This window comes from Xyrauchen texanus, chromosome 25 (genome assembly GCF_025860055.1).
Source record: "Xyrauchen texanus isolate HMW12.3.18 chromosome 25, RBS_HiC_50CHRs, whole genome shotgun sequence".
Lineage (NCBI taxonomy): Eukaryota > Metazoa > Chordata > Actinopteri > Cypriniformes > Catostomidae > Xyrauchen > Xyrauchen texanus.
The window spans coordinates 37966204-37989832 of record NC_068300.1 but is presented as its reverse complement, the minus strand read 5'-3'; the positions used below and the strand labels follow the sequence as shown (position 1 = coordinate 37989832).

General features: G+C 42.1%; 1 protein-coding gene across 2 annotated transcripts in view; it reads right to left on the bottom strand.

Annotated features, from left to right (window-relative positions):
- LOC127619128 (pleckstrin homology domain-containing family G member 1) overlaps positions 1-4191 on the bottom strand; it is a 75320-nt gene extending 71129 nt beyond the window's left edge. For both annotated transcript variants that reach the window (XM_052091897.1, XM_052091899.1), the window contains exon 1: positions 3850-4191. The gene's annotated coding sequence lies outside the window, so the exon portion shown is untranslated. The remainder of the gene's footprint in view (positions 1-3849) is intronic.
- Positions 4192-23629: the final 19438 nt, after the last annotated feature.

Genomic DNA, 23629 nt, shown 5'->3' with positions numbered 1-23629 from the left:
AGATGAGAAGACATGCTGTCCTGGAGCTGGTACACAAGCCTCCCATGGCTCCTTGCTCCAAGCCTCCCATGGCTCTTGTTCCAAGCCTCCCACGGCTCCTTGCTGCAAGCCTCCCACTGCTTCACCCCTTGAAACTTCCATGGCTCTTCCTTCCATGCTTTACCCCTCAAGCCTCCCACGGCTCCACCTTCCATAGGGGGAAGCCCCTCGAGCTTCCCACAACTTCGTCCTTCGAGCCTCCCATGGCTTCGCCCGTCAAGCCTTCCATGGCTTTGCCCCTCGACCCCTAGAGACTCCCACGGCTCCGCATTCTATGCTTTGCCCCTCGAGACTCCCATGGCTCCGCCTTCCAAAACATTGCCCCTCGAGACTCCCACAGCTCCGCCTTCCATGACTTTGCCCATCGAGCCTCCCTCGGTTCTGCCTATAATACTAGCATGCATTGGAAGATTTGACAAAGGTGTCATTTCAAATCTACAACAGGCTAACACTAACCCATTTTTAGAATATAAGAATTATTTACTTATACAATTATTTTTAGATATATTACATTGGAGACAATTTTGTAAGCACAGACACACACACATGGGGGATGGGGGGGGGGGGTGGGGGTCTGCAGATTGCCAGGAAGACAGCAGTTGTCATGACAACAGGTCAGTGGCAGCCCCTGCAGTGGCCCACACAACAGAACTAGTCCCACACTCTTTCTCAAACTTCTCAAAGAGAGAGAGAGAGTGAGAGAGAGAGAGAGAGAGAGAGAGAGAGAGATTTAATATTTTAAAGAGTTCCTCTCAGACACACACACACTTATCATGACTTTCACTGTATAAAGGTCAATTCTCATTTGTAACTTTTGCATGAACATTTGCAAGTTTAAATCCCGATCTACCAGAGCATATGCAAATCTCAAACAAAGGATCTCAAACACATCGTTATAGACAGGATTACATTTCAGCAGTCCCCATTTGGTCTCTTATTGTGTTTGTGCTGTTGTGAATTTGTGCTTAAGTTATGTGAGTGTTAGTGTTTTAAAAAGTGGTGAGTTATTCCAGATGTGCAGTTTACCACAGGAAATGAACATGCCTACAGGAAACCTATAGGGTAGGGTCAGTGTGTGTCAGTGTGTGTGTCAGTGTGAATGTTACTGGTAGTTTAGTGTTAAATGAAAGAAGAACGTCAGAAGTGGCATAAAGTCAACCAACGGCAATGTGAAAGACTGGTAATTACAAGGGTATTGTGCTATAAATGTGGTTTATGAGGACATTAGTGTCCCCATAATTTAAATAGCTTAAAAATCATATTAAACAATGTTTTATTGAAAATGTAAAAATGCAGAAAGTTTTTTGTGAGGATTAGGTTTAGGGATTGTGTTAGGTTTATGGGATAGAATCTATAATTTGTACAGTATAAAAATCATTATGTCTATGGAAAGTCCTCATAATGATAGGTAGACCAACATGTGTGTGTGTGTGTGTGCCAAGACGCATGAAAGCTGTGATTGAAAATCAGGGTTATTCCACCAAATATTGATTTCTGATCTCTTCCAAAGTTAAAACATTAGTATTGTGTTGTTTAAAAATGAATATAAACTTCTGTAAACGCTGCATATTTTTTGTTATTTTGATCAATTGTTATTTTCTGCAAATAAATGCTTTAAATTACAATATTTATTATTTTGAATTTGGGAGAAATGTTGCCAGTATTTTATAGAATAAAACAACAATACAAATTTTACTCAAACACATACTTATAAATAGAAAATCCATTGAAACTGATAATTTTGCAGTGGTCTCTTAATAGTTTCCAGAGCTGTATATACATTATATAGTCTATGATGATTTTTAGTGATAATGATCAGCTGACTGTGCATTATCCTTTACGTTCATAATTATATATTCAAATGTATAAATAGTGTTCTGTATAGTGGAGACTGGGGCAAGTTGTCACTTGGAGAAGTTGTCACAATCACTTCATCTTAGTAACAATTCAGTTTGGTGTCAAGCAGTGGTTTTCCATGTTGGTTCAAAATCCTCTTAAATGAGAATATTTCTTGTAAATTCTGCCATCCAAAGTACATTTCACTATCATCACATTTGTCCAGTAAACAAGTGAATATAATCAAACCACATTAGCATACATTCAGATAAGGGTCGACTTTATTATGAAGGCAGATTTTTACTGAAAGATTTAAATATGTTTTTAGGAGAAATTAAAATGTTTTCATTACAAGTCAGGTCAGGGCATGTTGTCACATTGTTATTAGGGCAGGTTGATTGTGTTTTTGATACAGTTTATCAATCATCTTTTACACACAATGCCTTACCATTGGATCACAAAATTTCAATGTGTGTTCAATGAACTTGAAAATGAAAATGAAAATAGCTTTTTTGCAGACAAGACTTTAAGGTATTTGGCTCTGCAAAAATGGACATTTAAATATAATCCTACCATGTTAAATATTTACTGGAGTAAATGTGTGACAACTAGCCCCAATCACCCCTATATATGAATGTATGATTTCAGCATGCATGAATGTCTATGTGTCATCATCACTCTGTGTGAGTGAGTCAATGTCAGCAGGTGTGTGTGTTTGTGTGTGTGTGTGTGCTCATGTCACCATATGTGTGTGTATGTAGGAAGTGCTGTTTGGACTGAGATTATCATGCTGGGTGAGCAGACAGCGGGAAATGGACATGATTTTCCTCGGAATAACACAATGCAACATGGATTTGAGTGTGTGTGTGTGTATGTGTGTGGGGGGGAGGGGGGATAAGAGTTATTCTAATTTAGAACTTTTCTTGTCTACAACAAAGCTGATCACCAGGAACATTCACACTCATGGAATGACTTCATTTACAACTTCACTACAGTTCAGTATCTTATCACTGTATTACGCAAATTTAAACATAACACAATTTAATGTTAAGAACCAAATGTTCACACATACACACGCACGCACGTACGCACGCACACTACAAAATCACCACATAAAACCATTTAAACACACAGGACACAGGTATGACAATGCAAACTATTCTTTTCTAAATAAGTAAGTTTGCTATGTGTGTCTTGTCAGTACAAACATCTAAAAATCCTCTAAACAAGACACATCTACAAATATTAGATGTGTATTTTTGATGGCATAAACCTCACTAAATGTAGTGTATTCATATGTGTTGTGTGAAGGTTAGGGTTACTCTTTGATGGGTATAACATGACCAAATGTAATTAAAAATTAAAAATGTTGGTTCATTAAAGCTAAGTTGCCCCGTCAACACACACACACACAATACCCCAAACACTTATACAACTACTCATGTCAACAGAAGAAAATCCGAACAAGAATCGATACACATGCATATCAGATTCATGTGTATGAGAGTCTTGTGTATTTATAGAATATTTGACCATTTGAAAACACATTTTTCAGCATAACAATTTGAAGTTAAATTGAAAAATGCATTCAGATATTTAAGTAGTAAGTAATATAGTATCTGGTAATAAACTGCCTTATTTTACAAATAAATTGGCTTTTTTTTGTGATGAATTGGCCAGTTAATAACTTCTATAATATGTTTGAATTTTAGTAATATTAGATTTTTATTTAGAAATGGAGCATAGGAATTTAAATATCTCTTCTTAATTTTATGGCAACAAACCTTTGTTTCAAATGTTTCCTAAAATGTTCTGTTTATTTTCATTAAATTTGGAATCACAGATTTCCAGTGTGTACTCAAACTTCTGGACCCCACTATATCTCTCTAAATGCTCATTCAGACTCATCACTACTTTTTTAACTGATAAAATTCTTTCCCAATGTGAATGAATAAATAACGGACATAAACTCACCTTTCAAGCAGCTTTGCAACTGTTTCCTGCCCTCTGAAATGATTCAAAGAGTATTCTTGACAGTAAAATCCTTTGTATGTTTAATTCCATCTCCATAGGTTTAGTCAGTCTTGCTCACAGTCTGACACACACAAACACACACATACAGATCGAGTTTAACACTCAGGCTGAGCGGTCCACAGCATCTACACCTCTATGAGATCAGAGAGTGAGAGAGATAGAGAAAGAGAGAGAGAGAGAGAGCGAGAGAGAGAGAGTTAGAGAGTGCATATATCTTGCTGTTCCCAATGTTCCTTCACATCACATAGAGACACACTCATATTTAAAGTGGATCAGGGCAACACAAAATATAGATATTACTGGAACAATCGAAAGAGTTCGGGAGAAAGAAAGAAACGAATGGGTTAAGAAAGCAAGACAGAGCCAAGGACGAACTGACGTCCCTATATACACACACACAACTGGGTCACTTTAAAGAGGTTACACACACAGAAATAGACCTGGCAATGGTCTGAGAGATGTAAAGATGTAAAGATTAGAGTTAATGCTTTGAAAACACACACACACACACACACACACACACACACACACACACACACACACACACACACACACACACACAGTAATGTCACAAGAGGAAATTGTATTCAACCCAAAACATTGTCATGGTGTAAGGCATTGTTTCGATAATTGTTGCACACACACACACACACACACAGTAGTGTTTCCATGTTTTATGGGGACTTTCCATAGACATAATGTTTTTTATACTGTACAAACTTTATATTCTATCCCCTAAACCTAACCCTACCCCTAAACCTAACCCTCACAGAAAACTTTCTGCATTTTTACATTTTCAAAAAACATCATTTAGTATGATTTATAAGCTGTTTTCCTCATGGGGACCGACAAAATGTCCCCACAAGGTCAAAAATTTCGGGTTTTACTATCCTTATGGGGACATTTGGTCCCCACAAAGTGATAAATACACGCTCACACACACACACACACACACACACTTGTGCTTAAGGAAAGTCCCCTTTGTAGAGTTCAAAGGTCATTCCTACGTCCTTTAACTGAAATGTTTTCATCAATAAAGTGTTTTATAACTCACACACACCTCATATATTTATGACCTTATTCATAAGAATGTGTACAATGCAAAATAAACAATAATAAGTATCCTTATTACTGCCACTTAGACACACCCTTGCAGGGCACACAGGGACAACACTGTTTGAGTTTGTTTGAGATTCAGGTCACCGACTACAGGTAGTTTGAAACATGAATAGAAATTGTACTTAAGGTGTACTATGTTTAAAATGTCTTCCAATAACGTTACCAAAAATGTAATTTAAAATCTTAATATTCAAGTAAATAAAAAAAGATAAAAGGTAATCAGTTTCCCCTCAAATTTACAGAAAAGTTATTCCAAAACAAATAAAGTGATTTAAATGTATTCTGTCCTGACTTTAGCTGGGTTTCCATACATATATTTTCATACAAATTTTGGAATATCGCATTAAAAATGCTGGATGGATCACGATACAAATAAAATCTCCAAAATGCACATAAAAGATATACATGTTCGCTTGAGGAGGACACATTTTTTATTCAGTAAGAAAACCTGTGCACAAACTGCAATAGAAACTTATGTAGAGCTTATATTGGAATATACTGTAAATGGGCATCACAAAAGTACATTATTTGCTCAGACAATATCATCGCAGAGCATCTGCCGCTGAAACCTGAGTGTTTTGGTCTGTGAGCTCTCAAACCACAAGTAATTTATTATATTAAGAAAAGAGTCAAAGTGGCGTCAACATCCATTTTTCATTTAGATTTTGGGGGCTCGTCTGGGATTAAACAAGTAAAAGAAAACACTTCAATACGTCCTGGGATATAACAGTGCCAGTTTCCCCAGAAGTAACTTTTTTTCCCTCTTAAAACACATGGGATGGAAATGTTATAACTGGAGGGGACATGTCACCCTTACTTCTAAACATGTATAAGTTTATATCGTACACCTTTTGGGAAATATCATATAATATTTGAAGAGTTTCAACTGCCGTGTGGAGAAAAAGTAGCCAGCCACAAAAAAGTACACCTTAAGACAGCAGAAGCCTCTCTCCGGGCTTCTGTCTGATTGCTTTTGCAGTGAACTGAACAAATGTGTATCATGTAAAACGGTACCTACCACTGGCAGCACCAACTGCTTTTCTTAATACACCAAACTCTTTTGCCATTTTATATGTCAGATAAACTGAACATTTTAAACAGTGAGCACATGCAATGTCACGTTTGGTGGGGAAGGACAAACTTACAGGATTACAGGCTCAATTTGATCACTGATGCTCATTGCATCATACTTCAAATCTTAAAATTATAAATCTTTTTTGAATGAATAGATGTTTTTAATTATGTTTTGCTGTAAAAAGTTGTGTTTTGTTTAAAGTCACCAACAGTGTGGTTCGTTTTCACTTTGATGAGGTTTATTCAGTTATTAAGTTGACTTAACTTTTAACTGTTTTAAGCTATTGTTACCTATGCCTCTTTTAAATTGGACTAACTGCTTGGTACCTTGGTGGGGCTGATGCATGGTTTTATGTAGAAATGTATCTTTTTAAATCAAGAATATTGAAAATGATGATCAGCTGTACCTTAAAATGCAAGTTAATTGAACTTATACTAGTAAAAATCATTCATCTTTCAGAGTTGTTGAATTTATTGAATAGAGTTAATGGAACTTACAATGCAACTCGAATTGTTAAGTTGGTGCAACTAATTTTCCTGAAGTTGAGTAAACTCAAAAATGTTTTGCAGCTAGTTACTTTACTTTTTTAAGTATACTCAACTTTAAATTTTTTATGTCAACACTGAAAATGCAACAAGTGTACTACAAGTACCCAGATGAGTGTGGAATGTTGGAAAATTCATGCAGCAGCCTCAGCTTGCTGTAAATAGCAGAAGGGATGGAGTTACTTGACCGTACTTTATTTTAAGAATGTGAAATGTCAGAATAACAACAGAGTATTATTTATTTCAAAATTTGACATACACTTTGTTAGTATTTGGTAGCATTGCTTTTACATTGTTTAACTTGGGTCAAATATTTTGGGGAGCTTTCTACAAGCTTCTCACAATAATTTGCTGGAATATTGGCCCATTCCTCCTCTGGAAACCACGAATTTCACTCCTGATGGTTCCGCCCGAGCAAACCAAATGATGAAACGTCATGGGAAAAGGAAAATAGATTTTGACATTCTTTTGTTTAATATATTTATATATCATTTATAGTTATGAAATGTTCATGTTTATTTGTTCCTTTTTTTTGTCTGGATGTAATCTATATGTATAAATGTTATATGTTAAATGTCATGTTAATGTTTATCCCCTATTGTGTTTAAGTGGGCCTGTATTCTTCCTTTATAAGATTGTTTGTTGTCTCAGTAAGGTCAATTTTACTCTGTTTAGTTCTCTTTAGTTGAGCAATAGTTTGAGTTTTGTTCTGTTCAGTTGACCTCAGTATCTCAGTCTAGTCAGTTATGTTATTTCACTGAGTTTATTTGTTTTGTATATTTTCTGATATTTGTTTGAAAGATTGTGGGTTACAATAAAGACCCATTTTTTTGGTTGAAAAGCTGGTGTTCTTGTGTCTGCCTGCTTGGTCCCTCACATATGGTGGCAGCAGTGGGATCTCAACAGTAGAGAACACAAATGTTTAGTTTTTTGTGTACCCCACATGGCTGTTTTCTAGATGCCATGAATAGGTCACAAAAGAAAGGCATCCCTAAAGCCATTCCCTCAGTAGGATGAGGATCGAGGTGAGGAGGAGCCAGTTGGAGAAGAGATGATGGAAGGAGACAAGGAAAGGGTGAGTATGGAGCCATCAGTGGCTGAATTGACAAGCCTGTTTTGAGCCCATGTGGCCAAGATGGAGGGCAAGGAGGCTCTGAGGATGCAAGAGTCTGCAGAGCAGGAGCGATGCTTCAGAACCCTCCAGAATCAATTCAGGTTACTGCAGATGGTGGTTCAGGCCCGCTCTTCTCCTACCCCTGATATGTATAATTTGAACTCAGACCCCCTGCCAATGCCAGGGGGGCAATCTGTAGACTGTGTAGACAGAACTTCTCCTTTTTCTGGTACATCTCTTTTGAGGATTTCCAATCATGCTGTGGACTATCCAGGCCCTCTAGCGACTAGAGAGCCCAGAATAGAAAAAATACATGACTCTGATGATATAGAACACTTCTTAGTCACTTTTGAGCGAATTGCCATATCCTGTCGTTGGTCAAAATCTGATTGGGTATTCCATTTGATTACCCTACTGACTAGCAAGGCAAGAGCTGCTTATGTTCATATGGACTTGGATCACTCTATTGACTATGATAAAGTTAAAGCATCTTAATGAAGTATGACATCAACTGTAAGACCTATCGAAAGCGGTTTCACTATTTGGAAGTGGACCTGTCAAAGAGTTCAAAAGAAATCTATAATCGACTTAAAGAACTCTTTGGGAAGTGGGTCAAACCCAAGGGGAAAACTGTTGAGGAGGGGAGTGAGATCTTAATTTTAGAACAATATCTCAGAATGCTGTCTCCTGAGCTCCAGATCTGGGTTCGAGAATGTGATCCTGGGAACGCGGCAGAAGCAGTATCACTGGTAGATGTCTTTGTGGCAGCACGGAGAATGAATCAGCCATAGATGTGAAAGAAAGCCAGTGGTTACCTGCACTGACAAAATATGCCCCAATTTAAAAAATAGAAAAGCCTCCACCCATGGGGGAACCCCCTGCAGCCAAATGAAAAATGGCTCATAAACCCCCTCCCATTTGCTATTTATGTGGACAAGAGTTACATACTAAGAAAGTCTGCCCAAAAAATACAGCCAAGCTTACACACTATAGGTGATGGGACTACTGTAGAGAAATCCAGCTACCTTCGAACAGTAAAGGTAGAGGTAAATGGAAAAACCCTGACAGGCTCAATAGACACTGGTTGTGACCAGACCCTGGTGAACAGAAATTTGTACTACCCTCTTTAGTTCTAATAAAGTATCTGTCTGCTGTATTCATGGTGATGAGAGACTAATGCCTACATCTGACATATACATTAAAATAAGGGGCCAAACTTATCTGATGGAGGTAGGGGTGGCCAATGACCTGCCGTTCCCTGTCATCCTGGGCCGTGATTTGCCAGTACTCCTAAGGTGTGATTGCCTGGCTGCACAAGTTGTAATGTAGCAGCATAACAATCACACTCAGTCGAAGACACACGCACACACTGTACACTTTACACGCTGCTCACAATCATCCCTAAATCTTATCTCTTTTCATATCCCGGTAATATAGTTGGTTAGATACTTTAAATGCATAGTTAACATTTAAATTTATATATTGTTTATAATAACTATTAAAGACAAAACGGTTTCTATTTCAATTCTTTATTTATATTTTAGTACATCGTTAACTGGTTTAGAGTGCACACAAATTAGTTGTACTGTATTGTTATTTTGCATTGTTTCTTATATTTATTTCTGTTGAGTTTAAGTTACCGGTGATGTGGAGAGATGAATGGTGTTGATCTGTGGTCATGACTAGCGGTAGCGGTGCTCTGGAGAGTGACAAAGAACGGGGTCCGAGCGGAAACCACGAATTTCAATCCTGATGATTCCGCCCAGACAAACCAAATAATGAAACGTCACGGGAAGAGGAAAATAGATTTTGACATTGACATTTGACATGACATTTAATATATTTATGTATAATTTATAGTTATGAAATTTTTAAGAATTATTTTGTTCTTTTTTTGTTCCTTTTTTGGTCTGGATGTAATCTAGATGTATAAATATTATATGTTAAATGTCATGTTAATGTTTATCCCCTATTGTGTTTAAGTGGGCCTGTCATCTTGGTTGTTGTCTCAGTAAGGTCAGTTTTACTCTGTTTAGTTCTCTTCAGTTGAGCAATAGTTTAAGTTTTGTTCTGTTCGGTTGACCTCAGTATCTCAGTCTAGTCAGTTATGTTATTTTACTGAGTTTATTTGTTTTGTATAATTTCTGATTATTTGTTTGAATGATTGTGGGTTACAAAAAAGCAATAAACCATTTTGTTTTGGTTTAAAATCTTGTGTTCTTGTGTCTGCCTGCTTGGTCCCTCACATCATGCACAAAGTAGATGTCCTAAACGACTTGCTAAAACTATAGTTTACTAATATTAAATCTGTGGAGTGGTTACATTTTATTGTTAAGGCTCCTTCAGGAAATGTAACACATCCAAGCAGACATTACACAAAACAAGATATATCTGCATTGTAGTAAATTACAACAGCTACAACAGTATATTACTGTAACGTTTGGTGTGGAAGCAGGACAAGACAGACGAGAGGTGCGGATCCAGACGCGGTTTTATTGTATGTTAAAGTGAACACCAAACAAACAGGAACAAAAGAAAACCTCCACATGGGGAAAACAAAACTAAATCAGGAAAACATCGAGGGTACATGGAACTGGATGAACAAACGGGAAGACAGGCAACGGAGCAAAACAACAACATGCATCAAACAGCGTCTGGATCCGCACCTCTCGTCTGTCTTGTACTGCTTCCACACCAAACATTACAGAACGATCGACCGGGCAGGGACAGGTTTAGGTGGTCTGGGAGATGGCCATAGAGCAGGGGCCGGTTCGGGGGGCCTGGGAGGAGGCCATCGGACAGGGACAGGTCCAGGTCCAGGAGGCGGCCTCAGGACAGGGACAGGTCCCGGAGCTGAGAGGGGCTCTGGAGACGAAGCTGAGTGAGGCTCTGGAGGCGGAGCTGAGGGAGGCTCTTGAGACGAAGCTGAGGGAGGCTCTGATGGCTCAGGAGGTGGAGCTGAGGGGGGCTCTGGAGGCTCCGGAGGCGGAGCTGAGGAAGGCTCGGGAGGCCCAGGAGGCGGAGCCGAGAGAGACCCAGGAGGCAGAGCCAAGAGAGGCGGAACCATGGAAAACTCTGGAGGCTCAGGGGGCAGAGCCGAGGGAGACTCAGGAGGCAGAACTGAGGGAGGCTCAAGAGGCAGAGCAGAGGGAGGCTCAGGAGGCGGAGCCGAGGAAGGCTCAGGAGGTGGAGCCGAGGAAGGCTCAGGAGGCGGAGCCATAGGAGGCTCTAGAGGCGGAGCCCTGGAAGGCCCTGGAGGCGGCGCCGTAGGATTCTTTAGAGGCGGAGGCCTGGAAGGTTCTGGAGGCGGAGCCGATGGAGGTGGCGCCGCAGGAAGCTCCAGAGGCGGAGGCCTGGAAGGCTCTGGGGGCGGAGTCCTAGGAGGCTCGGGAGGCGGAGCCGAGGAAGGCGGCGCCATAGGAGGCTTTAGAGTCTCTGGGAGCAGAGCCGTAGGAGGCTCGGGAGGTGGAGCCATGAGAGGCTCGGGAGGCAGAGCCGTAGGAGGCTTGGGAGGCGGAGCCGTGAGAGGCTCGGGAGGCGGAGCCGTAGGAGGTTCGGGAGTTCCTGGGAGAAGAGCCGTAGGAGGCTTGGGGGGTGGAGCTGTAGGAGGCTCGGGAGGCGGAGCCGTAGGAGGCTCGGAAGGCTCAGGATGCTCGGGAGGCGGAGCCCTAGGAGGCTCTGGGAGGCTTGAGAGGCGGAGCCCTGGGAGGCTCGAGAGGCTCAAGAGGAGGAGCCCTGGGAGGCTCGAGAGGCTTGAGAGGCGGAGCCCTGGGAGGCTCGAGAGACTTGAGAGGCGGAGCCCTGGAAGGCTCGAGAGGCTCGAGAAGCGGAGTCCTGGAAGGCTCGAGAGGTTCGAGAGGTGGAGCCCTGGAAGGCTTGAGAGGCTCGAGGGGCAGAGCCCTGGGAGGCTCGGGAGGCGGAGCCCTGGAAGGCTCAAGAGACTTGAGAGGTGGAGCCCTAGGAGGCTCGGGAGGAGGAGCCCTGGAAGACTCGAGAGACAGAGCCCTAGGAGGCTCGGGAGGAGGAGCCCTGGAAGACTTGAGAGGCGGAGCCCTAGGAGGCTCGAGAGACTTGAGAGGCGGAACCCTGGAAGGCTCGAGAGGCTTGAGAGGCGGAGCCCTGGAAGGCTCGAGAGGAGGAGCTCTGGGAGCCTCGAGGAGCGCTGGCTCTAGGACGGTCGAGGCTACAGGCGCTGGCTCAGGGACGGTCAAGGCTACAGGCGCTGGCTCAGAGACGGTCGAGGCTACAGACGCTGACGATCGAAACTAAAATGGATCCAGCGGTCCAACAGGCCAACTATCAGCTGCTTTGTTTAAAGCAAGGGGACCGACCGGTTGAAGACCACATCCAGGACTTCCTTGAGCTGGCTCACGTCTCGGACTTCCCGGATTCAGCTCTGGTGGTCTTCTTTAGGGGCAATTTGAACGCGACTGTGAAGGAGCGGCTGCCCACGGCGACGCGCGGCTGGACCCTGCAGGAAATCGTGGAAGAGACTTTGCTGGTCAGCGGCTCGCCACTCACTATGGGCGTGGCAGAAGAGGATCCAACCTCACCTCCCGCAGTGGTGACTTCCCACTCGCCCATGGCTCTTCCCATCACGCCTGCCCCACCTGCCAGCGAGCAAACCCCCACACCAGTCTTTTCCCATGAGCCTGCACGGTCCACTTCATCTGCCCGGAGGAGGAAGAGAAGACGGGCTTCCGCTTCCCGGCCCACGCCTGCCCCGGTCTGCGGGCCTGCGCCCATGCCTGTCACTGTGAGCGAGCCAGAGCCCACGCCTGCCCCGGTCTGCGAGCCAGAGCCCACGCCTGCCCCAGTCTGCCAGCAAGAGCCCACGCCTGCCCCGGTCTGCGAGCAAGAGCCCACGCCTGCCCCGGTCTGCGAGCCAGAGCCTACGCCTGCCCCGGTCTGCGAGCCAGAGCCCACGCCTGCCACGGTGAGCGAGCCAGAGCCCACGTCAGCCACGGTCAGCGAGCCTGAGCCCTCGTCAGCCACGGTCAGCGAGCCTGAGCCCTCGTCAGCCACGGTCAGCGAGCCTCAGCCCTCGTCAGCCCCGGTCAGCGAGCCAGAGCCCGCGTCACCCACGGTCAACCAGCCAGAGCCATTAGCCCCCGATGTCAGTGAGCCAGCGCCTGTAGCCTCGACCGTCCCTGAGCCAGGGCCTGTAGCCTCGACTGTCCCTGAGCCAGCGCCTGTAGCCTCGACCGTCCCTGAGCCAGCGCCTGTAGCCTCAACCGTCCCTGAGCCAGCGCCTGTAGCCTCGACCGTCCCTGAGCCAGCGCCTGTAGCCTCGACCGTCCAAGAGCCAGCGCCAGTAGCCATGACCGTCCAAGAGCCAGCGCCAGTAGCCATGACCGTCCAAAAGCCAGCGCCAGTGGTCGTGCCCGTCCAAGAGCCAGTGCCCCCCGGGCCTTCCAGGGCTCCTCCTCTCAAGCCTCTCGAGCTTTCCAGGGCTCCGCCTCCCGAGCCACCCAGGGTGCTGCCTCTCAAGTCTCTCGAGCCTCCCAGGGCTCCTCCCCTCGAGCCTCCCAGGGTTCCTCCTCCCGAGCCTCCTAGGGCTCCGCCTCTCAAGTCTCTCGAGCCTTCCAGGGCTCCTCCTCCCGAGCCTCTTAGGGCTCCACCTCTCAAGTCTCTTGAGCCTTCCAGGGCTCCACCCCTCAAGCCTCTCAAGCCTTCCAGGGCTCCGCCCCTCAAGGCTCTCGAGCCTCCCAGGGCTCCTCCCCTCAAGCCTCCCAGGGCTCCTCCTCCCGAGCCTCCCAGGGCTCCGCCTCTCGAGCCTTCCAGGGCTCCGCCCCTCAAGCCTCTCGAGCCTTCCAGGGCTCCGCCTCTCAAGCCTCTCGAGCCTTCCAGGGCTCTGCCCCTCAAGCCTCTCGAGCCTTCTAGGGCTCCGCCTCTCAAGTCTCTCGAGCCTCCCAGGGCTCCACCCCTCAAGTCACTCGAGTCTTCTAGGGCTCCGCCTCTCAAGCCTCTCGAGCCTCTCGAGCCTTCCAGGGCTCCGCCCCTCAAGCCTCTCGAGCCTTCCAGGGCTCCGCCTCTCGAGTCTCTCGAGCCTTCCAGGGCTCCGCCTCCTGAGCCTTCCAGGGCTCCGCCCCCCGAGCCTCCTACGGCTCCGCCTCCCGAGCCTCCTACAGCTCTGCTCCCAGAGACTCCAGAGCCTTCTAGGGCTCCGCCTGCAGAGCATCCTACGGCTCTTCTCCCCGAGCCGCCTTCAGCTCCGCCTCCTGAGCCTCCTATGGCTCCGCCTCCCGAGTCTCCTACGGCTCTGCTCCCAGAGACTCCAGAGCCTTCTAGGGCTCCGTCTCCAGAGCATCCTACGGCTCTTTTCCCCAGTGTTTGTGTTCTTTTGTTTAGTAATAAAGAAAACTGCACTTGGATCCAAACCACCTGTCTACCTTCTCCTGCTTTCCAATTCGTAACAATTACAAATAATAAATTGGACTCAATAACTCAAAATATATGACGGTGGATATATAATAGAAATGTATGTTTTTATAATATTAAGTCACCTACAGTAATTCATATTCATGAGCAAAGCTAAGGTTTATAAAGTGTTCCCCCCAAATTTTCAGATAGTTCCTAATTCCTATGCCCCTTGTCATTTATAAACTACTTGTAAACCTTTTTTGCAGTGATAATATCACAAATTTTTTATATGACTAGCTAATGAAACAAACAACTCACACATTACAGATAAAATAATTTACAGGCAATGCATAATACCTCGACATCAGCTCTCATTTATCATTTGAATAATTGTCTATTGGGTTGGGAGGGGCATTTACTGTAAATCATCTTGCTCTCCTGATTGGTTGTGAGTCATTAAGTGACTAATTGATTAACATTCAGAAAGACTCCTCTGAGAGCCAATCAGCATTGAGCATGAATTCTCAGTTCACAGGCCAGGTGACCTCTGCAAAAGCACGTTCGCCATAGCAACAGGAAACTCTCGTCTTCCTGCTCTGTATGTTTGAAGTTTGGGAGGCAAACAGGATGACATCATCAAGCAGGGACCTCAGTCATATGTGATAATTCATGTATATTGTGATTATTACCTCATATTTATAGTGACTTTTCATCACCAGCCTCTCACAAACACACTGCTGCATGCACACACACACACACACACACACACACACACACACACACACACACACACACACACACACACACACACACACACACACAGAGAGAGAGAGAGAGAGAGAGAGAGAGGAGACCATAAAGAGTTACCAAAGACCATTTCCAGCACAAAGGCAGAAATAAACAGTGGTTTTTAAAACACACACTTATAAAACTAGTGTGGGTAAGCCAATATTGGGTTTCCATGTGTTTTGTATTAAAGATGAAACCATAGTCTCTATAATAAAAAACAATATATATAAATACAACCTAAATACAACCCAAATATAACTGAACCAAAAGTGTGTGTCAATCACTGCTTTTTACTGCTGTCCCTCTAAAACTTCTATGCAAATGCAAGCTTCACATGTGAAAATGAGAAAGTGAGCTGCAGGTTTGCTGCCGACAGGCTTTTGCATATTCTGTATCCTCAAATCTGCACTGAAATGTGCCTCTCAAACTGATAAGATCAGACTTAAATGATCAGAGAACTGCAGTCATTTGTTTCAAACATTGTGATTCAGAGGTACAGTATATGCAGAGCAGCAGGTGCTACACAGCCAGAAACAGCACAAGGTTTGACGAACTTGCTCTATAATAAAATGAACTAAGCTAAGATGAAGCTGTCCTTTGGAGTGAGTAATTACACTACAAGCTACATCACAAAAGTCAATGTGATTAGGTCTGCATATGTTAAGAAGCCATATGATAGATCTGTGTAAGAAACAGACCCAAATTTCAGTCTTTATTCAGTGATCTTCATCTCCATCCGCCATATTGGCCGTAACAGTCAAATCACACACTCATTTAAACATCCAAAATTGTCACCTGAAGAAGCATTACGAAAACAAATGCTTATTGGCTTTCGCCTGTCTCTTATATAATAATTATAGTGTATATATATATATATATATACACACACAATTAAATATAGTATTTGAACTAAAATTATAATTAAAATGATAGTGATTGTACATTTATCTGCCTGTTAAATTTTTTTTATATTGTTGGAAATTGGTTAGGTTTGGGGTAGGGTGGGGTTTAGGGATCTAAAATATCTATATAATTTTACAAATTTAACTATGATTCAAATATATTTATAATACAAAGGATTCATAAATATATTGTTTCTAAAGCTGTAAATATGTAAAAAGGTTTCATATAGATACTGTTAATTGGTCCATACTGTATGTTTCAGAATCTATGCAAACACACAAATATTCTGGTTTAAATGTTACGAATGAATATCAAATAATGAGTAACTCATTACAATAAGGTTCCATTTGCTAACATTAGTTAACAACATTAGTTAACATGAACAATACTTATTAAGCGTTTATCTAAGTTAAAGGTTCTATATGAAATATATTCAATGTACTAAATCATAAAATGACCATAATATGTCATTAGAGACATGATAAGTTGAAATACTGGCTTCTCCGATAACAATGCTACAGCCAGTATATTCTACTTTGAAGTTTCCATTCCGAGCCGGAATTTTTGTTTATGTTTTGGCCTGTGTGATCACGCCCACTGCCTACTCACCAATAGTATTCAGACACCACCGGGTTGCCAGATATGAACAAGTTTGCAGACAAACAACACTGCGTGCTGCATCATGAAAGCCAGCAAACGAACTGGATCAGAGATAACAGATTCCACCCGACATAAAAACCTTGTCATCCGTCTAAAAACCACTATGACCAGAGGCGTAGTAAAACAAGCATAAATATTGAAGATCCCTTTGGAAGATGGAGACAGATAAAACAGATGCTGAGTTGGCTAAATTGCATGTCAACATTACCAATTTCAATTGCTTGATTTTAAATATAAGTTTAAAATCTCAAAACTATTATTTTCTCTGGATGCCGTTCAGTCTTTATCGCACACAGGATGGGTCTCTCTCACGCCATTTTGCTGTTGACACTGGTTCACATGACAGACGCTTGCGGGTGAAGTCTCCATTCTCCATACAGTAAATCCGCTCCCGTGTTTATCATGCTCGGGTCATGTGTCACACGTAATAAATAAGCATGCACTACTCCACACAGTTAGTTTCTGTGCTGGAATGTGCAGTTGAGTCAAACATGTACCTCCTGGAAATGTATTTATGACAATTTTAGCCACAGGAAATATTTGGTTTATTTAAGTGTTAAACAGTCCACTATTAATACAAGTAACATGTTACATTTCCCAGCCCTAATATATACAATATTATGGTACTAAATGATTGCCAAATTTATGTACCATGTTATTTACTCATAAGTGCTTCACCATGGTACGGCCATAGTACGTGTTCCAAAATACACAGTTATGCAATGCTATTTAAATTGCTTATGTGTTGTGTTCATGTTTTGACACTCTCTTGGTTGAAAAATGTGTGTTCAAATGCTGCGCACACACAGTTGAAATTAATATCTACTTTACTGCTGACTACCAACTCGCTACTTTGAAACGTAGTTAAATGAATAGCTTCTTTTTTATAGCAACACTACTGCATAACACTGTTCATTTTACACCATTAACCTGTTCTTACATTGTGTTCAGTGCTCAGATCATTCAGATAAAATATTTTAGAAAAGAACATGGAGAATACTTAACAATACACACAAGTCTCTCCCTGTCTCAACAAATCTGCAATGAGGAAACATGAAGAGAGAGAGAGAGAGAGGTCTGTATTTCATTTGGGCTTGGTTTTCTGCTTTCATTGTTGGCTGGACGACCAAAACCATTAAACAGGAGAGCACATGTCTAACTAATGAAGGGTTATCTATGTTGAAACTCTGCTTTTAGACATGTACACACACAGAGAAAGCAGTAACAGGGCCGAGATATTTGTTGAGCTGTAAGTATGAATATGTCAGAATGTAAAGAATGTCCTGACAAAGCAAACTGTGTAACTATATAACAAACTGACAGAAGACAAACCAGAGATCTCATTCTGAATATATATCAAGTCTTTCTAGAATTCTTTATGTTCAACAGATAACATCAGAAAACTCCCCTAATGTATAATGCAACACTGATCTACTTGTCCTGTTGCCCCATTGCCAATGCAAGTCACCACCGCAATTCTATACTTTTTTATCTTACTTTTTAGGAAAAATTTCTAAACATTCTTGAAAAAAGATACGTTTATCTGAGAAGCAAAATGCCATAAGATATTAAAGGGATAGTTCACCCAAAAATGAACATTCTGTCATCATTTACTCACTTTCATGCCATCCCAGATGTGTATGACTTTCTCTCTTCTGCTGAACACAAATTAAGATGTTTAGAAGAATACCTCAACCCTCTAGGTACTTACAATGCAAGTCAACAGGGTCCAAAACTTTGAGGCTCATAAAGCACATAAAGGTAGCGTAAAAGTAATCCATATGACTCCAGTGGTTTAATATACGTCTTATGAAGCGATCAGTTTGGAAGAGAAACAGATACATTTTTCAATCCTGTTTTTTACCATAAATATCCACGTTCACTTTCAGAATTAACTTCAATATTGATCTGTTTCTCACCCACAACTATCATATCACTCCTGAAGACATAGATTTAACCACTGGAGTCATATCGATTACTTTTATGCTGCTTTTATGTGACTTCTGGTCATCATTTACTTGCATTGTGTTCAGCAGAAGAAAGTCATACACATCTGGGATGCATGAGAGTTAGCAAATGATGAGAATTTGAATTTTTTGGTGAACTGTCCCTTTAAGTCTTGTTTTAAAAGTAATCTAACCAAATTCAGATATGTTTATGAAAAATAATAATAATAATAAAAAAATAAGTACATTTATTTGAACTTTTTATATGGTGGTTTAAGGGCTTTTTAGAATATCTAACCATACAGGAATATATATTATTGATGCTAAAACACTGCTAAAAAAGCCAACAACATGCCAATCACTGCACATCTCTGACCATTTTCAATCTAATTTGCATTGCCAAAAACTACAGCCAGGACATTTGAACACTCCTTAATTAAAGAACTATTGCACAATGCCAGAAACACAGGACTTCTTTAAAAAAAAAGAAAATATAGTGGCCTCAATTATAGATGTTCTGCTGTACTACGGGTAGAGCTCATTTGTGTTTTCAGAATAAATATTTGCCTATATGCGCTTTAGACATTCAGCTCATTTGTGACTGCAGGTTGAGGGTAACTGATATCCTGGACTGTGTCCTTTAATACACAGATCAACACATTGAACTGCTACAGGTGGATTGGCTGTAACAACACATGCTGTGCAGACTTGCAGCGATGAGAGAGTGTGTGTGTGTGTGTGTGTGTAGACACAGATGGTGAACCTGTGAGTCATCCTGCTCTGCATGTAACAGATCATATATTTTACATTCTGAACTCATTTTTGTTAAATTTAGGGGCTGTTTAACACATTGTGAATTCTTCCATATGGGAAACAAAAATCATATTATAATTACGTCAGATCTTCAGATTTTCCTCCTGAGAAAAATATGCTAGGAATTTCACATGGATCTCTTCTAGAATTTATAAAATAATCTCAACAGTTCTGTGACTACTGGCACTGTGGGTGGGGCAGTTGCATTGGGGCCCACAAAACAGGAGGTCCAAAGACCTTTTTTCCAGTCCGCACAGGTTGGGAGTTTATTAAGTTACTTCAGTTTTATCCTTTATCAATGGCAGCGACTTTAACATGGATTTGTTTGTTGATTTTAATGTAAGATTTCAGAAATACATCTGAACCCTGCCTCAGTTTCCAAAGATTTCTCAGAGATGAAGAAGCAAAGAAAAGGGGTTTTATGTCATTCGACTGGATGAAAGAACCCATTGCAAGCAGTAGAGTTCAGAGTCTGCATTCTATTTTATTGAAGAAATGCAAAAGTACTACACAAATAATTGTACAGACACCGATGAGCCAAAACTTGATGACTACTCACAAGTGAAGCAAATAACTTTGAGCATCTCCTAACAAGGTCACATGTCAAGGTCTGGGTAGATTAAATGGTAAGCGAACAATCAGTTCTCATAGTCAACATGTCAAATGCAGGAGAAATGTAAGCGCAGCGTAGTTCTAGCAGGAAGACAAGCAGCTGTACCTCATCGCACCATTAGCTGGGTAATTCCCAGCCAATCACATGTAAGCCGTTGCTTTATAAGTCTGCTCACAATCTATCACATTGCTGTTTCAGTGTGCTAACACGGCAACCTCCACCACCTCACCACCACCAGTTGAGTCCCGTCCTGCACGGGGGCAGGCTCCTCGCCCCTGCCTCCTATCTCCGGCAGGATATAATGGTTCCAAGAGAGGCATTTGCCAGTTGCTTTCAAGATTTAAAAAACTTCTTTCACGTTGTTGGTATTATTTGTAGAATTTTGAGGAAAATAATGAATTTAATCAATTTTGGAATAAGGCTGTAACATAACAAAATGTGGAAAAAGTGATGCGCTGTGAATACTTTCCGGATGCACTGTATGTTGGTATCCCCTGAGTTTTTTAGAAAACAACATAAAGAAGACAATAGAACAATCAATAAGACAATAAAACAGACAATTAAAATACATAATAGAACAGCATTTATATGTGTGTGTATTGGAGGGGGGATTAAGCAGTTTTCCACTGATTTATAGTTCTGGGAAAAAACTGTTTTTCATCCTTGTGGTTCATGAGTAAATTATCCTGTAATGCCTGCCAGAGGGAAGCAGTTTAAAGATGTGGTGTGCTGAGTGGGTGGGACACTGATGATTTTTAAGGCTCTGCTCTGATATCTGGATAGATAAATGTCCTTGACTGCTGGTAGCTGTGTGCCGAAGATAATTTGAGCCATCCCGATAACCTGTTGGAGAGCCCTCTGGTCTTCTCTTGTGCTGCTGGCGTACCATGCAGTAAAGCAGTACATCAGTACACTCTTCATAGTACATTGATAGAAGGTCTTGGGGTAGTCTTGCTCTCCTCAGTCTTCTCAAGAAGGTGAGGTATTGTTTTGACTTTCCAATAACTGTGGAGGTGTGTATAGCCCAGGAGACTTCCTCTATAATGTTCACCCCCAAGAATCTTTCCACAGCTTTGCCATTTATGATCCAAATCTTCCTAAAGTCCACCATAATATCCTTTGTCTTCCTGTTGTTAAGGATGAGATTATTGGTGGAGCACCAGGCTGTCAGGTTTTGTACCTCGTCCCTGTATGCAGTATCATCTGCGAAACATGGAGTTTGTTGCATGGGCAGGTAGACAATCATGGGTGAAGAGTGCATACAGCAGAGGGCTCAACACACATCCCTGTTGAAAATCAGTATTCAGAGTGATAGGTTTGGATTTGTGCTTTCCTAACCTGACATTCTGGGGCGGTTGGTTACAAAGTCCAGAGTCCAGCTGCAGACAGCTGTGCTTAGGTCTAGGCTATGAATTTTGGACACCAGTGCATTGGGGATGACTGTGTTGAAGGCCAAACCGAAGTCAAGAGCATTCTGATATGTGTGTTCGTCCCATCCAGGTGCTCTAAGGCAGTTTGGAGAGCGAGGTTGATTGCATCCTCCAGGCAAACTGATATTAGTCCAAGGTGGAAGGGATAGTGTTTTTAATATGTGCCAGAATCAGCTTCTCGAAGCACTTGGAAATCAGAGATGTGTGTGCAATTGGACAGTAGTCATTCAGACAATTCACATTTTGCTGTTTAGGGATAGGCACAATTGTTGTAGTTTTGAGGCATGTAGGAACAATGACATTGGTCAAAGAGAGGTTGAAAATGCTGGTGAAGACCTTTAACAGCTGGTTGGTGCATGCACAAAGTATGCACCCTGGAACACCATCAGGACCAGCCGCTTTTTCACACATTTAAACTGCGTAGAACCCTTCTAACCTCATTAGAGTCTAGTGTCGGAGGTTGATGTTGGTCAGGTGGCAGTGAAGGCCTAAGTGTTTCCCTACTATTGTTCTCTCTGTCAAAGTGGGCAAAGAACATATTTAGTTTCTCTGCCATGGGGTGATTGCGGTTTATAGGCAGTTTATCATTCCTTTTGTAATCTGTGAGAGCTTTTATGTCTTGCCACATACGTTGGGGGTTGTTGTTATTAAAACTGTCTTCAATCCTGAGTTTGTGTTTTTCTGATCTAATGCCTCATCTTATATTAGCCCTGGCTAGACTATAGGCAGCTGTATGAACTGTCCTGTAAGCAGCATCTCTTTGTTTTAATAACTTCCTAACCTTGGTCATCCAGGGTTTCTGGTTTGGGAACACACATTTTTCCTTAACTGTGGTAATCTTAATATGTGCAGTAAGACAGGACAGATGAGGTGTATTGCTCTACTGTAGACCTGTAAGATAGATGTTTTCTGCAAATACATTCCACTCTGTACACTCAAAACAATTTTGTAGTTGTGACATTGCTCCCTCAGGTCATACTCTAACCATTTTACTTGTTGATTTAATCCTGTTAATGCATGGCTTGTAAACTGGCAAACTTAACAAGGAAATATGGTCAGACTGTCCTAGATGGGAACAAGGCAAGGCCTTATATGCATTATCAACATTTATGTAAACATGGTCTAGTATGTTCTTACCCCTGGTTGAGCATTTAACATTCTGATGGAATTTTGGATCAACTGACCTGAGGTTCACCTGACAGAAATCCCTTGCTACAATGAAGACTCCTCCTTCGATAAGTGAGTTCTGCCGATTGCTCATGACTGAGTATAGTAACTAATTTAGTATTAGCAAGCTGTGGTTTGTAGATTACATCTGCAAAAACCACAGAGAATTCCCTAGGAAGATGGAAAGGCCTGCACCTCACCATGATATATTCCATATCGGGTGTGAAGAGTCTGTCCATTGTGATTGCATTCGTGCATCAGACATTTTTCACATATTTACAAAGTCTGTCTCCTGTTTTCTTTCCGGCTAGCTCCACAGCAGAGTCGGGAATGTTGTGGTTTAGCCATGTTTCCGTCAAGATCAGGATACAACAGTCCTTCATACCTCGCTGTGATGTAATCCTCAGTCGTAGTTCGTCCATCTTATTAGAAAGGGATCGAGAATTTGCGAGAAATATGTTAGGGAGTTGCAGTTTGTGTGGCGTAGCCTTTAACTTAGCTTGTAGCCCCGGTCTCTTCCCTCACTTCTGCTAATGTTCCCTCCACCGCCACCGGCATCTTCCTGCTGGAATAGTAACCCAAACTGATCCTGGTGATATAGCAATCTCTGCTGAAATTTGTTTGCTGTCAAAATATAAAAGATCAAGAAGGCTATACGCTAAGTGTGCCTTCGCTTTGCAGTCCAAAACAAGCAACAGAAGATGCTACACAAACAGCAAAAATTACTTTTACAGAAGTGCCAAGCCACTGCGACCATGCACGCCACCATCTTGTCTTGTGGTATTCCCCAGATCTCAATCTGATTGAGTATCTGTGGTTTGTGCTGGAACAGCAAGTCCGATCCACAGCAGATCCATATAAATAAACAATCCATATACAAGCTATTCCACTGAATCTCATCAATGTCACAAACTGTCTTCAGATTTACCAATGATAAAAAGTCAGAAATTTCCAAATTAACTCATGACTTATCAGATTCTTCCAACATTAAATTATCTTAAATATGCAATCCACCTCCATTTTTTTGCTCCTCTTCCTAAGCAAGACCAACCTATGAGCAATATAACTTTTTTGGGCTCAGGAATTCCTTGTGGCATCACTGAAAACTAAAATGTGAATGACTAATTACATTAGTATTAAATCACAAACACGGTTCTGTTTGCTCTCTCCTCTAATGTTAGCT